The sequence below is a fragment of the Entelurus aequoreus genome, linkage group LG15 (genome assembly GCF_033978785.1).
Source record: "Entelurus aequoreus isolate RoL-2023_Sb linkage group LG15, RoL_Eaeq_v1.1, whole genome shotgun sequence".
Lineage (NCBI taxonomy): Eukaryota > Metazoa > Chordata > Actinopteri > Syngnathiformes > Syngnathidae > Entelurus > Entelurus aequoreus.
The window spans coordinates 6512846-6530307 of record NC_084745.1 but is presented as its reverse complement, the minus strand read 5'-3'; the positions used below and the strand labels follow the sequence as shown (position 1 = coordinate 6530307).

Below are 17462 nucleotides of genomic sequence, written 5' to 3'. Positions count from 1 at the left end.
AATGTAGTGCCCAATACGCCCAGCAGGGGGCAATGACGACCTTTTTTTTTTTTTCAAGCGCTCAAATCAATCACCTAGTTATTATGCTCATTATTATGATGATTGGGGTCAATTATGAAGCTTTTTACATCTCACCAGTAATTAATCTTTTTTTTATAATATGCACAAACATTTGTTCATCAAAATTTTAATTTTTCTGATAAAGTTACCATTTAAGATCCACATAATTGTCCCGTTTCAGTGTTAGAATTAGTGCTGTTTTTACTCAGTGGGGAAAAAATGCAAAGAAAAAAGTGGAATTTTCCTGTCGGGGAGCAAAAAGAAGATATTTTGTTGTTGTTTGTCTTGTTTTAGTGGACAAGACAGGTGGAGGAGTCCATCTGTCGCAGCAGGAAACAGATTGCATCCTGCAGAAGGAAGCAGCTCTCCCCTACATGCACATGCTGACTTTCAAAATAAAGTCATCACTGGGGGGACATAAATGAAAAATCATTAAACGTTTTACATTATAATTTTAGCACATTTTATGTGTTTGCGCCTAAAAATTATGGCTTTTGATACTTATTGCCATTTTAGAAGTACGCTAACTTTTCTTATGATATTATGCTAATATTATCCTAGTGAGGTTTTACACTAGCATTTTAGCTATTTTTTCTTCATCATTTAACGTTTTACATTATAACTTTAGCACATTTTATGTGTTTGCGCCTAAAAATCCTGGCTTTTGATACTTATCACCATTTTAGAAGTACGCTAACTTTTCTAATGTTATCATGCTAACATTATCATAATGATGTTTTACACTAGCATTTTAGCTATTTAAAAAAAAAAAATCATTTAACGTTTTACATTATAATTTTAGCACATTGTATGTGTTTGCGCCTAAAATTCATGGCTTTTGATACTTATCGCCATTTTAGAAGTACGCTAACTTTTCTTATGATATTATGCTAACATTATCAAAGTGATGTTTTACACTAGCATTTTAGCTATTTAAAAAAAAAAAATCATTTAACGTTTTACATTATAATTTTAGCACATTGTATGTGTTTGCGCCTAAAATTCATGGCTTTTGATACTTATCGCCATTTTAGAAGTACGCTAACTTTTCTTATGATATTATGCTAACATTATCAAAGTGATGTTTTACACTAGCATTTTAGCTATTTAAAAAAATAATAATTTAACGTTTTACATTATAATTTTAGCACATTTTATGTGTTTGCGCCTAAAAATCCTGGCTTTTGATACTTATCGCCATTTTAGAAGTACGCTAACTTTTCTAATGTTATCATGCTAACATTATCATAATTAGGCTGACCATATTCTGAAATCCCAAAAAGAGGACATATATGCGTGCCAAGGCGGGGATTAGGTGAACATTTGCCAATGATACTCGAACTTGCTTTATGATTAATAATATATTTATTTAAATAAAGCAATTTTCTCCTCTGTTGACAGCAGTGTTGGTGCTAGTAATTTTCAAAATGCGGTACCTGGGGACCCCATCAAGTAAAAAAATGGGGTACCACAGTAAAATTTTGGGGTCCCACTTTTTTGTAAGCGTTTTGAAAACAAATTATAAATGGATGCATTATTCTGTTATATCTCACATTCTATATTGTGCTTTGGAAAAAGGTTACTTCATTCATTAAAAAAATAAATAAAAAAAGAAGTAGAAAATGGATGGATGGATGGATGAAAAACTCATTTTAAAAACTATGTTTTTGGGGTGGATGAGTCTGATCGGGTGCTAGTTAGCTTGAAGCTAACAGCTAGCCTGTCTCCATCCTGGAACAATGTGGATCCAGCGGGAGATAAAAGTGACGTTTCCATGGACTCACAAAGACTAAAACAAGACATTTACTGGAATCTTGGCACAGGATGAAGTTAAAAAGGTTGACTTTACACTCACCTTAGTGTTTACCATCAAGTCTTTCTTTTGACAGCACCTCGCGCTAAACTTGTCCCAGTGCAAATTGAGGAAGTGTTTGTCATTGACAAAACTTTCGGCCAATCAAAATTTATGACCAATAAAAACGCAATAACGGAAATGTCCATCCATCCATTTTCTACCGCTTATTCCCTTCGTGGTCGCAGGGGGCGCTGGAGCCTATATCAGCTACAATCGGGCGGAAGGCGGGGTACACCCTGGACAAGTCGCCACCTCATCGCAGGGCTAACACAGATAGACAGACAACATTCACACTCACATTCCAACACTAGGGACCATTTAGTGTTGCCAATCAACCTACCCCCAAATGTGACCCGGCAAATATAAACAAAACACTGGCGGAAAGCAATAATCGAGACAATAAAAAAACAAGCAAGCCGGGCGGTAGGTAAAAAAAAAAGTCCTTTCTGATTTCACTGCTTAAAAAGACACAAAAAGTGCGGTAACGCCAACTCTGCTTGACAGTATAACAAAATAAGTCACACTTATATTCTGTAACTGTGTGGAATGCTAAAACACCCTCTGCTGCGTTTACAATGTCTTCTCCTTTTCCAGGTCGCACAAAGTACTGTCAATTTAGCAGACGAGCTCTCGCCCTGCACAGCTGTTTTGTACTTTGTAGTGTCTATATGGGCTTGTAGATCTTTATTTGCCACGGATACATACCTTCCTGCTTTGCACACAGTGCATTCTGCTTCCCACGTGTCACGGCCAGGACCAAAACACGGATACTTTTTCCGCAAATCATCCGTGAAGTTGCATTTACGTTTCGGCATTTCTTGTTTTCATGTCTGCCGCTCCACTCACTAGCTCTCTCGCTCTGCCCCTCCCTCACCAATGTTTCTGCGTGCGCATGTAACAGGTACTTTAGCTAGTATAGTAGAAGTTCTCAATATTGGGCTAATCAGGGGCCGTACTTATCAAGCTTCTTAGAGTGCCATTTTACACTTAAGTCCTGAGAATTTGCGAAATTTAGTCCTACTCTCAAACTTAAGAATAAAAGCTTTTTATCAACGTTCTTAAGTCTAAGAATCACTCCTACTCTCCACGATATTTAAGAGACCTTCAGAGGTGTTTTAAGTGGTTAGGAGTTGCCAGCAGGGGATGGCACTGAGGCGAGAGAGACGTGCGCGAACGTTCAAGGAACGGAACAATGTTTTTTTTTTTTTGATGACGAGCAGCTGATCAAACGGTATCGTTTAGACAGAGCGGATATTATTTTTGTCACAGATTTAATACTTTTCGATTCCTTGTTGATTTCTGCATGTGTCTGCAGTGGGCTAGTATATATAGAGCCACCCACACCAGTTTCAAATTAGTTGCCTAATTAATGAATTGGAAAGAAAATGTTATGACAGTAGCGTATGTGTGTGGCCGTGAGGTGAGTGACGTCAGTGAGTGTGTGGGCGAGAGAAGAGAGGGAGCGGTAGCGTGAGTGCCGGCGGGGACTAGTTTGTTTTGTATTATTTTGTAGTTTATTGTCAAAATATACACTCCCATTGTCCACTTAAATATTTCCAAGATATTTCTTTATTCTTAGACAAGGGATTCCCTTCCGTGATTGGTCATTTCTATGGACACAGAAATGACCTCACCTAAAATTGCGTTTACGGCACATAGTAATGTCGTAATTCAGCTCTGAGTGTGACACTTAAGATTCAGTCCTACACTTCACTGAAAGTGTGAGTAAGACGCTTGATAACTAACTTTTAAGTGCAGCTTTCAGCGAAGAATTTATTTACTCTTAAGTCAACTCTTAGCAGACTTCTTAGGAGTAATTCTAAGAAGCTTGAGGGGGGGGGGGGGGGGGGATGTTTTTGTAGGGGGAAGAAATTTGGCGTGTCAATGCCATGAGAAGAAATATGTCTTATTTCCCACCCGTGTTACACGCACGCCTCCACAGCTTGTTTTGTTTAACCTCTTCTTAACTCTGGACGTACATTGAAAATACATGCAACTCTAACTCAAAATGCCGGACATTTGAGGCATTTAAGAAACCCCGCCCGGACACCCCGGACACCCCCGCAAAAGAGGACATGTCCGGGGAAAAGAGGACGTATGGTCAGCCTAATCATAATGATGTTTTACACTAGCATTTTAGCTATTTAAAAAAAAAATCATTTAACGTTTTACATTATAATTTTAGCACATTTCATGTGTTTGCGCCTAAAAATCCTGGCTTTTGATACTTATCGCCATTTTAGAAGCACGCTAACTTTTCCTATATGCTAACATTATCATAATGATGTTTTACACTAGCATTTTAGCTATTTTTTCTTCATCATTTAACGTTATACATTATATTTTTAGCACATTTTATGTTTACGCCTAAAATCATGGCTTTTGATACTTATCGCCATTTTAGAAGTACGCTAACTTTTCTTATGTTATTATGCTAACATTATCGTAGTGATGTTTTACACTAGCAATTGAGCTATATATTTTTTAATCATTTAACGTTTTACATGATCATTTTAGCACATTTTATACGTTTACGCCTAAAAATCATGGCTTTTGATACTTATCGCCATTTTAGAAGTACGCTATACTTATAAGATGTCTATGGTTATAACGTCATTGCAAACACTGCAATCTGTTGCGTCCACTGCAGTTCGCTACCTCATTCATACTTTTTGTCAAGTGATTTTTTTAAAGCAGGGTTGCATGAGGTACCTATACATAACATTACGTTAGTCCATGTATCACACACAGTAACGTAACGTTAGACGGTGGTCAGAAGCACCGCATATTTTAGCCACCAACAAAAAGACAAACATAGCCAAATAAAGGTCAGTTAAAATGTGTACTATATTAAGAATATGTGTACATATTGCATAGGGCTCTGACATCTAAAAAGTACAACTCTGTTCATTGTTATGTTCATGTATTTGTTGTGTTTTTCATGTGTACGCACACATCAACACATATACAGTATGAGATGAGATCAATGAGATAAGGTAAGAACAAGATAGAAACTGCTGTGGAACTAGTTACAATGCAATATGCCATGGAAATACAATGTTAACATTTTTTTGCAAATAAATACAGTTGCACTTGTTTTTTCAAATGTGTTTATTCTGTAAAGGAATGAGTTAAATGTTTAAAATGACTGGTTAATAGTGCTATTATGAAGTGCAATGTCAGCACTATTTTCCCCCCCCTGCAATTTCAAATGCACTTGTTTTAATAAATAAATACAGCGTTTTAAAAGCATACACAATATGTGTAAATATATTAGTCTGTGGTTAAAAGGACTTGAAAGGACTTGGAACTCAAAATGCAGGACTTGGGACTTAACCTGAGACTTTCCAGTCTTGATTTTGGACTTGACTCTGGACTTGCCTGTCTTGACTCGGGACTTGAATTGATTTACTTGGACCCCGACTTAAACAAGTTGAAAAACGTATTCTGGTGTTACCATTTAGTGGTCAATTGTATGGAATATGTACTATACTGTGCAATCTACTAATACAACTTTCAATCAAACAATCAAACTTGAGGGCAAAGACTTGAGACTTACTTATGACTTGCAAAACAATGACTTGGTCCCACCTCTGCCAGCCCGGCATCTTTGTTTTTTCTACCTGTCGACTGTCAGTTTAGGCTGCTCGCCGGCTCCTCATCACCACTTCAAGATGGCGGCCGAATTTCTCGCGTCACAGCAGCCAATGCTGCGTCTACTTATAAGATGTCTATGCATATCGGAGCTTTAAAGATAGGATAGGACAAGCCTATCGAAAATAAATGAGATATGAATATGATAAATAAATGAATATATATGTCTAATTAGTCGACTCGTGCGATAGCCTAAGTGTACCTAATGTTGTTTTTAATTAATATGTATGCCTAATTAGTCGTGAGATAGCCTAAGTGTACCTAATATTGTTTTTAATGAATATATATGTCTACTTAGTCGTGGGTAGCGTAAGTGTACCTTATATTATTTTTAATGAATATATATGCCTAATTAGTCGCGAGATAGCCTAAGTGTACCTAATGTTGTTTTTAATGAATATATATGCCTAATTAGTCGTGAGATAGCCTAAGTGTACCTAATATTGTTTTTAATGAATATATATGCCTAATTAATCGTGAGATAGCCTAAGTGTACCTAATGTTGTTTTTAATGAATATATATGCCTAATTAGTCGTGAGATAGCCTAAGTGTACCTAATATTGTTTTTAATGAATATATATGTCTAATTAGTCGTGAGTAGCGTAAGAGTACCTAATATTGTTTTTAATGAATATATATTAGAGATGTCCGATAATATCGGCCGATAAATGCTTTAAAATGTAATATCGGAAATTATCGGTATCGTTTTTTTTATTATCGGTATCGTTTTTAAAAACCTTTTTTTTTTATTAAATCAACATTAAAAACACAAGATACACTTACAATTAGTGCACCAACCCAAAAAACCTCCCTCCCCCATTCACACTCATTCACACAAAAGGGTTGTTTCTTTCTGTTATTAATATTCTGGTTCCTACATTATATATCAATATATATCAATACAGTCTGCAAGGGATACAGTCCGTAAGCACACATGATTGTGTGTGCTGCTGGTCCACTAATAGTACTAACCTTTAAAGGCCTACTGAAACCCACTACAACCGACCACGCAGTCTGATAGTTTATATATCAATGATGAAATCTTAACATTGCAACACATGCCAATACGGCCGGGTTAACTTATAAAGTGACATTTAAAACTTCCCGGGAAATATCCGGCTGAAACGTCGCGGTATGATGACGTATGCGCGTGACGAAGTCAGAGTAACGGAAGTTATGGTACCCCGTAGAATCCTATACAAAAAGCTCTGTTTTCATTTCATAATTCCACAGTATTCTGGACATGTTTTGCAATTTGTTTAATGAACAATGAAGGCTGCAAAGAAGACAGTTGTAGGTGGGATCGGTGTATTAGCAGCGGACTACAGCAACACAACCAGGAGGACTTTGTTGGAGCGCTAGCCGCGCTAGCCGCGCTAGCCGCACTAGCCGTGCTAGCCGCGCTAGCCGCGCTAGCCGCCGACCTCACCTTGACTTCCTATGTCTCCGGGCCGCCAAACGCATCGGGTGAAGTCCTTCGTCCTTCTGCCGATCGCTGGAACGCAGGTGAGCACGGGTGTTGATGAGCAAATGAGGGCTGGCTGGCGTAGGTGGAGAGCTAATGTTTTTAGCATAGCTCTGTGAGGTCCCGTTGCAAAGTTGCTAAGTTAGCTTCAATGGCGTCGTTAGCACAGCATTGTTAACCTTCGCCAGCCTGGAAAGCAACAACCGTGTATTTACATGTCCAAGGTTTAATAGTATTGTTGATTTTCTATCTATCCTTCCAGTCAGGGGTTTATTTTTTTGTTTCTATATGCAGTTAAAGCACGATGCTATCACGTTAGCTTGTAGCTAAAGCATTTCGCCGATGTATTGTCGTGGAGATAAAAGGCACTGAATGTCCATTTCGCGTTCTCGACTCTCATTTTCAAGAGGATATAGTATCCGATGTGGTTTAAAATACAAATCTGTGATCCACAATAAAAAAAGGAGAGTGTGGAATCCAATGAGCCAGCTTGTACCTAAGTTACGGTCAGAGCGAAAAAAGATACGTCCATCACTGTCTCTCAAGTCCTTCACTGTAACGTTCCTCATCTACGAATCTTTCATCCTCGCTCAAATTAATGGGGTAATCATCACTTTCTCGGTCCGAATCTCTCTCGCTCCATTGTAAACAACGGGGAATTGTGAGGAATACTAGCTCCTGTGACGTCACGCTACTTCCGCTACAGGCAAGGCTTTTTTTAACCAGCGAGCAAAAGTTGCGAACTTCATCGTCGATTTTCTCTACTAAATCCTTTCAGCAAAAATATGGCAATGTCGCGAAATGATCAAGTATGACACATAGAATGGATCTGCTATTCCCGTTTAAATAAAAAAAAAATCATTTCAGTGGGCCTTTAACAGTTAATTTTACTCATTTTCATTAATTACTAGTTTCGATGTAACTGTTTTTATATTGTTTTACTTTCTTTTTTATTCAAGAAAATGTTTTGAATTTATTGATCTTACTTTATAATTTTTTTTAAAAAGGACCTTATCTTCACCATACCTGGTTGTCCAAATTAGGCATAATAATGTGTTAATTCCACGACTGTATATATCGGTATCGGTAATTAAGAGTTGGACAATATCGGAATATCGGCAAAAATCCATTATCGGACATCCCTAATATATATGTCTAATTAGTCGTGAGTGTGCCTAGAAATGTGTTTTAAACACGATGACGTGAGCAGCTGGAGTGTGTCCAATCACAAGAGCGTCTGGCGCTCCCCCAGCCAATGGGGTGAGAGTGGGCGGGACGTGGCGCCCCCAGCATCTTTGTGTGGCGGCTCTGTGGTTAGCATTAGCATGAGCTATGCTGCGGACAGCGATGACATGCTGGGACGGCCACGCTAGTTTCGCTCCCTCGACGACGTGGAACATTTAAACGCGGACCCTCGGCGACGTCGCCCCGCGCTGTTGCCGCGCACACCGTTGCTCACAGACGCGGCGAGGAAGAGGCGGCCACCTCCCGGCGGACAAGAAGGTGAGGCGTGTCGTAAATCTGTGCTGCCACTGGCGGCGGGCAGCTGTAGCGGAGCGCCCGAGGCGATGCTAAGGCAAAGCTAGTCCGGGCTAGGCTAAGCTAGTCCGGGCCAGGCTAAGCTAGTCCGGGCTAGGCTAACCAAGGCTATGCTAAGCTAGGCTAGGCTAGCTCTTTCCCATCAGTCGGCGGCAAGCAGACTAAATGCTAACAAACCAGCTTGCTCCTTACTCCCGACCCTTATGTCTCAACCTTTTTCTTCTAAAACAAAATATTGGGTGTTGGATACCAAGCAAGCCCTGCAAAGTTTGACGGCGTTCGTCATAGTTAAGTCATCATCTAACGGGGCTTTAGTTGCTTCTATAGCATCTCTCAGTGTGTTAGCATATTTTCATATTTAAAAGTGAAAGTACGAAATATTTGTCACACACACTAGGTGTGGTGAAATTAATCTCTGCATTTGACCCATCCTTTTGCTCACCCCCTGGGAGGTGAGGGGAGCAGTGAGCAGCAGCGGTGGCCACGCTCGGGAATCATTTTGGTGATATTCAACGCCCTGCTGCTTTTATTTGAGTATAACCTGTTTTTATATATGTGTACAGCTCTGGTAACGGGTACATTCGCACCCACCTGCGCAAATGTACAAACCCCGTTTCCATATGAGTTGGGAAATGGTGTTAGATGTAAATATAAACGGGACACAATGATTTGCGAATCATTTTCAACCCATATTCAGTTGAATATGCTACAAAGACAACATATTTGATGTTCAAACTGATAAACATTTTTTTTTTTTGCAAATAATCATTAACTTTAGAATTTGATGCCAGCAACACGTGACAAAGAAGTTGGGAAAGGGGGCAATAAATACTGATAAAGTTGAGGAATGCTCATCAAACACTTATTTGGAACATCCCACAGGTGAACAGGCAAATTGGGAACAGGTGGGTGCCATGATTGGGTATAAAAGTAGATTCCATGAATTGCTCAGTCATTCACAAACAAGGATGGGGCGAGGGTCACCACTTTGTCAACAAATGCCTGAGCAAATTGTTGAACAGTTTAAGAACAACCTTTCTCAACCAGCTATTGCAAGGAATTTAGGGATTTCACCATCTACGCTCCGTAATATCATCAAAGGGTTCAGAGAATCTGGAGAAATCACTGCACGTAAGCAGCTAAGCCCGTGACCTTCCATCCCTCAGGCTGTACTGCATCAACAAGCGACATCAGTGTGTAAAGGATATCACCACACGGGCTCAGGAACACTTCAGAAACCCACTGTCAGTAACTACAGTGGGTCGCTACATCTGTAAGTGCAAGTTAAAACTCTCCTATGCAAGGCGAAAACCGTTTATCAACAACACCCAGAAACGCTGTCGGCTTAGCTGGGCCTGAGCTCATCTAAGATGGACTGATATAAAGTGGAAAAGTGTTCTGTGGTCTGACGAGTCCACATTTCAAATTGTTTTTGGAAACTGTGGACGTCGTGTCCTCCGGACCAAAGAGGAAAAGAACCATCCGGATTGTTATAGGCGCAAAGTGTAAAAGCCAGCATCTGTGATGGTATGGGGGTGCATTAGTGCCCAAGACATGGGTAACTTACACATCTGTGAAGGCGCCATTAATGCTGAAAGGTACATACAGGTTTTGGAGCAACATATGTTGCCATCCAAGCAACGTTACCATGGACGCCCCTGCTTATTTCAGCAAGACAATGCCAAGCCACGTGTTACATCAACGTGGCTTCATAGTAAAAGAGTGCAGGTACTAGACTGGCCTGCCTGTAGTCCAGACCTGTCTCCCATTGAAAATGTGTGGCGCATTATGAAGCCTAAAATAGCACAAGGGAGACCCCCGGACTGTTGAACAACTTAAGCTGTACATCAAGCAAGAATGGGAAAGAATTCCACCTGAGAAACTTCAAAAATGTGTCTCCTCAGTTCCCAAACCTTTACTGAGTGTTGTTGAAAGGAAAGGCCATGTAACACAGTGGTGAACATGCCCTTTCCCAACTACTTTGGCACGTGTTGCAGCCATGAAATTCTAAGTTAATTATTATTTGCAAAAAAAAAAAAAGTTTTATGAGTTTGAACATCAAATATGTTGTCTTTGTAGTGCATTCAATTGAATATGGGTTGAAAAGGATTTGCAAATCATTGTATTCCGTTTATATTTACATCTAACACAATTTCCCAACTCATATGGAAACGAGTTTGTACTTCAAAATGTAACAATCAAAATAAATATGAATTTTTTTTTGTTTACTAGGGCATGCATATATAATATGCATTAGTTTGACCATTTAAAATCAACGATAATAAAAAGGAGATGCTTGGAAAAAGCATAAAAATGCCCCAAAAACTTGGAAAAACGCGATTCATAGCGTTACTTTTTGGTGTAACCATCATGAGCGTTCTGTTCAGGTATATTTCTTTTATATTTTGATAAATCATCACATTTATGTATTACTAAATTTAAATAGGTATTGATTAGGGATGTCCGATAATGGCTTTTTGCCGATATCCGATATGCCGATATTGTCCAACTCTTTAATTACCGATACCGATATCAACCGATATATACAGTCGTGGAATTAACACATTATTATGCCTAATTGGGACAACCAGGTATTGTGAAGATAAGGTACTTTTTTAAAAAAATGAATCAAATAAAATAAGATAAATAAATTAAAAACATTTTTTAAATAAAAAAGAAAGTAAAACAATATAAAAACAGTTACATAGAAACTAGTAATTAATGAAAATTTCTAAAATTAACTGTTAAAGGTTAGTATTATTACTGGACCAGCAGCACGCACAATCATGTGTGCTTACGGACTGTATCCCTTGCAGACTGTATTGATATATATTGATATATAATGTAGGAACCAGAATATTAATAACATAAAGAAACAACCCTTTTGTGTGAATGAGTGTGAATGAGTGTAAATGGGGGAGGGAGGTTTTTTGGGTTGGTGCACTAATTGTAAGTGTATCTTGTGTTTTTTATGTGGATTTAATAAAAAAACCAAAAAAAACCTGATACTGATAATAAAAAAAACGATACCGATAATTTCCGATATTACATTTTAACGCATTTATCGGCCGATAATATCGGCAGACCGAGCTTATCGGACATCTCTAGTATTGATCAATCTTTAAGCTGTGTGTATTTGATTTCAGTTTGCTTTTGACATCTTATTTAGAATTGTAGTTGAAACTTTTACAACCTTGTGTTGCGCTCATGATGGCGTAACCAAACTAGATTTCATTTAATGATCTTATTTTGAATATTTATTCACTTTTTTACATTTAGTATATTTAAATATTCATTTATAAACATTGAATACATTTCAAATATCAATAAAATGTAATTGCCTTCATCTTATAGGGTAATGTTTAGTTACACCAAGTCATGAGCGGAACACTAAGCTTCATCACTTTGCCTTGTAATATCTCTAATTCTGGTGGTGTTTTATGCTTTTTTCTTTTTGGAACATGTACTATACATATAATACAATAAAGTCCCATATAAAATTATGTTTCTAGCAATACTTTAATTTTGCCTTTGAAAGTAACACTCCAATATCCATTAGTGGAGCTGTACACGTGTGTATATATATATATATATATATATATATATATATATATATATATATATATATATATATATATATATATATTAGGGCTGGGTGATATATGGAATATACTCAATATATCGCGGGTTTGTCTCTGTGCGATATAGAAAATGACTCTATCGTGATATTGGAGTATACGTTCTCAAGCAGTTGCTTTTAGCTGCGGGCATTACACTACAGGCTCTTCTCACTCTTTTTTTGTCTGTCTGTCCTTCTCACAGAGACATAAAACAAGCACACCTTGTTACGTACGTCACATACTGTCGCGCGTGCAACGTCATACGCTCTCGTAGAGCAGAGAGGTAGCGCATGGGTAACGTTAGCTGTGTTGCTAACGGTGCGAGTGGTAATACGAGAGACAGAGAAGGTGCCAATCTGGTAACAAATGAAGGAAGAATAATTAATTCCCAAGAAAAACAGCACGGGGTCCATCGTCTGGCAGTGGCTTGGCTTCAAGCGGGAAGATGTTGAACAGACAACCGTAATATGTCAAGTATGCGGCAAAAGCTTGGCTACAAAAAGTAGCATTACTGCTAATTCGTAGCATCATTTGAAAAGTCACCCGCTAGATAATGAAGAGTGCTTGAAACTCCGCATGTCAACATCTGCGGCCGGTGCCACACCCACAAAATGCTGAAGCAACTATTTCCAGATCAACACCGTATGAAAAAACTAGTCAAGAACAGAAGGAGATAACGTCCGCAGGAACCTACCACATAGCGAAGGACATACACTATTTGATTTCCTATTATGCAGCTCATTTTTATTTGACAGTTATTGACATATCTTGTGTGACATCATGCACAAAAGTGCACTCATAGCTTGTTTTCAAATGTCTCGGACAATCTTGAACTTTCTGTTTTGAAAATGCCATGAGTGTTTGCAGTGTTTCCCATAAACTGCCAAGATACCTGTGGCGGTGGGGGCGTGGCTATGGGCGTGCTCACCATGACATCATCGATCAATTTGCATGATTTACTACAATGATATGATTTTCTCTAAAAGGGCTCAAAATGTATACTTATTAATTAATAATAACAGTTTTGTTTTAAACGTCCATCCATCCATCCATTTTACAATATAATTACAACACTTTATGTACATATTTTTATACAGATTTGAACAATAAGTTATTCACTGAAGTATATTTATTAATTGTGGTTCTTGCAAAAAATATATCTTATAAAACATAAAAGCTAAAATGTCTCTTAAAGCTCTGCCCCTTTAATTAGTGCATACTAAATCATTTAACTTTAGCCTACTACTACAACCGTATTATTTACCAGCAACATAAAGTGAAACAGAGGCAGAGGTGTCCTGCCACAGTCAGTAACAAATAAACAGAAAACAGTAGTGGTCAAATACAAATAAGGCAACAAGAGAAGTATCCTACACTTCTCTTTTGTAAAGTAAATCTGAACAGCCTATATGGGCATCTACATCAACTATATGATTTGCCTGAGAAGTGGACAGGACAAAAAAAAAACCAAAAAAAAAACTTATTTTTTATTTAAAAATTTTTTTTAATTATTTGTGGCGGACGTAATTCTTTCGTGGCGGGCCGTCACAAATAAATTAATGTGTGGGAAACTCTGTATTAATAAAAGGCCATATCGCCCAGCCCTAGAGTGAAGCATGTTAAGCTATTCCTCGTCCTGCAGTGATAATGATATTTGTAAGAAACATACTTTATTTGTCGCCATGGAGGCGAGGATTAGTCATTTAGAAGTAGCTACAACACTGCCGATTGCGGATGGATGTTAGCTGCTTGCTAGCTAGCCATGTCTGAAAGCATCTCTTCCTGAGGGCGTTTCAGTGTTATAACTTCACCTTTATCTTTACTTTTTATACCAAAATGCGTCCATTCTCCCTGCTCCTCTGCTCATAAACCCAGCAATGTCACGACGTGACATGCCTGCTGTCATGCCTGTTAAAAAAATAACGGTGAACAGTAGGGGTGTAACGGTACACAAAAATTCCGGTTCGGTACGTACCTCGGTTTAAAGGTCACGGTTCGGTTCATTTTCGGCACAGTAAGAAAACAACAAAATAGAAATTTTTGGGTTATTTATTTACCAAATTTGCAAAATCTTCCACCAAAAATATTTTTCTTAGTGGAATATTTGATGTGAAGTAATGGGAACCTTGGATAGGTCAATAATTCATAATAACATTGATTTTGATTCAATATTATGTTTTGAGCAATGACAGTTTGAAAGAAAAAAAAACAGCTTTGTTTTATTAGTCAACATTGCAACTTTTTCTAAATTACATTTAACCTTTAAGCTTTTTTATTTCACTTTTGTTATGTTTTTGTTTATTTGAATAGTATTTTTAGAATGTGCCGTGGGCCTTTAAAACATTAGCTGTGGGCCGTAAATGGCCTCCAGGGCACACTTTTGACACCCCTGCTATAGTTAATAAAAAATTAAATCTGATAAATCTATGGATAAAAAGCAGAGCCTGGCGACACATGCACGTTTATCATAACTCTCTCGCTCTCTCTGTCTCTGCCCCTCCCTCACCAATGCTGCTGCGTGCACAATTTGTTTTGTTTTTAACCCCTTCTTAACCCGGAACGTACATTGAAAATACACGCAACCCTAACTCAAAATGCCGGACATTTGAGGCATTTCAGAAACTCCGCCCTGACTGCTCCGCAAAAGAGGACATATCCGGTGAAAAGAAGACGTATGGTCAGTCTATCGTGGCCCGTTAGCTGCTAGCATGCCGTGTGTTGTGCCTCGGTGTGCATTGTTTACACAACGTGCGGTACGCTACTTAATATGTCCATGTGGAAACCGAACCGGAACCCCTGTACCGATACGGTTCAATACAAATACATGTACCGTTACACCCCTAGTGAACAGGTATAGTACCATTTTTGATTCTTAAATACCGCGATACTATACTAGTACCGGTATACCGTACAACCCCAGATGTAATTGCACTTTTTGTCCTAGTATACAACGATAGTGTTGATATATGAGATATGTAGTCTTACACATATCAACTATTTGAAAGGCACTTGCTGTGGTTAAATTGGAGCCCTGCTAATGTACTGACTACACAACGAAAGAGGCCTTGATACAGTCAATAATATGAAGGCAAACCGATACATTTTTATGTAAAGTGCCAAAAAACCGGGGCAAATGTGTTTTCTATTTTTGTTCGCATGAGCCATGGAGAAGTTTAGACTTCAACAAGAAGAAGCAGTCCTTGCCTGGTTTAAGTCTTCCAACACTTCACGACAGTCACTTTCTGCTGGAGTTCCTCAGTGGCCTCCAGCAGCCGAGAGCAAAGCGCCGACTGTGCGTATTCGTGACGGCCAAATTGTAAAAAAAAAAAAAAAAAAGCTAATGTGGCTCAAAGTTTCCACGGTCAGATGACAAGACTTGCTGCTGCCACCAAGACATTAAACACAGGGGGGAACTTTGCCTCTCAGACATGTGTTTTATATTGAAATATACTTGATATAGTGCCTTACATCTGCAAAGGAACACTGCAGTTTATAATCTCACTATATTCTGCTATATTCATCAATCAATCAATCAATCAATGTTTATTTATATAGCCCTAAATCACAAGTGTCTCAAAGGGCTGCACAAGCCACAACGACATCCTCGGTACAGAGCCCACATATTCATCATGTGATAAAAACTGCAAGTTTTACTTCCTCTTCTCCTTTTTTTTGTAAATTATTGACTTATTGTGATGTTGCTCCTACTTTGCAACAAGAGGAGGAAATGCTCACAAAATCCATTATTTTATCACACGGTTTTTGCTTTGTTTTGGTGTAGCTTGTTCTTTTGAACAAGGTACGTCTTTTCTTCGTCGTCTTTTAGCAAAGGTAAAACCATTTTTATATTTTAACCTTTTTGAACAAGTCGTGCATGCTTTTATTTCAAGTCGCCTGGACTACTGCAATGCACTTTATGCTGGCATTAGCCAAAAAGCTCTCTCCCGGTTGCAGTTGGTCCAGAACGCGGCAGCACGACTTTTAACAGGGGCCAGGAAACGCGAGCAGTGCCGGCCCAAGCCTCCATGGGGCCCTAAGCAAAATTTGATTTTGCTTAGGGATTTTTAGTTAATTGTTCATATTTAATGTTTACTTTGTACAAAGATAGCGCAGTCTACTGAAGTTAAATTCCATGTGTGTTAAACATAACTGGACAATAAAGCTGATTCTGATTCACTTTTTTATTTTTGGTAACAAAAACCTGAAACAGCAATGTGCAAAAATAATTCGTAGTGCAAGAAAAACAAAGTGCAACAATAAAATCACTTAAATATATATAAAAAGGAACAAATTCAATTGTACAAAAACAACATAATTAAATTAAATATCAAGCAAATACTTAAATAATATTAATGAACAGAGTTACCAGAAACAAGGTAACATAACGGTTTATAAACAAATATAAAGTTACTACATATTAAAACTATGTAAATGTACATAACGATGTGCAAAAAATTTTTGGGGAAAAAACCAAAATAAACTACCTTAAATTAAGGTCCTTAATTGGCTTAATTCACACATTTGACCATCACATCACAGTTTTGTTCCTCTGTTCTTCACCACCCACACCACTCCACCCACTCCTTAAAACCTGTGCTTCCTGGCTTTTCTGGAGGCAAAGTCATTTATGACATCACTGTAAGAAATCTGATGGCCGACTTTGTTATTAATACTAATCACTGCCATGTACGAGTCTGACTCAGACACGTACATGCAAAAAATAAAAAATAATAATTTTTTGTTAATTGCTTTTGGGGGCCCCCTGGTGGCCGCGGGGCCCTAAGCAAGCGCTTAGTACGCTTATGCCTTGGGCCGGCTCTGAACGCGAGCATATAACCCCAATTCTTCGGAGTTTGCACTGGCTCCCTGTTCGTTTTAGAATTGATTTTTAAAGCTGTACATGGACTGGCACCTCAGTATATCTCGGACCTCATCCAAATTTACACTCCTGCACTTGCTCTGAGGTCCGAGAGCCAGCTCCAGCTCGTGGTGCCCAGGACGAGACTTAAAACCAGGGGAGACAGGGCCTTCTCTGTGGTCGGCCCTAAACTCTGGAACACTCTGCCCCTCCATGTTCAAACTGCTTCCACAGTGGAGTGTTTTAAGTCTCGTCTTAAGACCCACTTTTATTCTTTGGCTTTTAACACTACGTGAGTTGTGTGGTCTTCTGTCCTCTGTTGTCCTCTTTAATACATTTTGATGTCTATTTTACTGTTTTAATTGGTTTTACCCTTTAAAATCGTTTTTAATCATATTTATTTTTTATAT

General features: G+C 38.4%; 1 protein-coding gene across 1 annotated transcript in view; it reads left to right on the top strand.

Moving 5' to 3' along the window:
- The first annotated feature begins 8296 nt into the window (after positions 1-8296).
- nck1b (NCK adaptor protein 1b) overlaps positions 8297-17462 on the top strand; it is a 103175-nt gene continuing 94009 nt past the window's right edge. The window contains exon 1 of the mRNA XM_062020655.1: positions 8297-8538. The gene's annotated coding sequence lies outside the window, so the exon portion shown is untranslated. The remainder of the gene's footprint in view (positions 8539-17462) is intronic.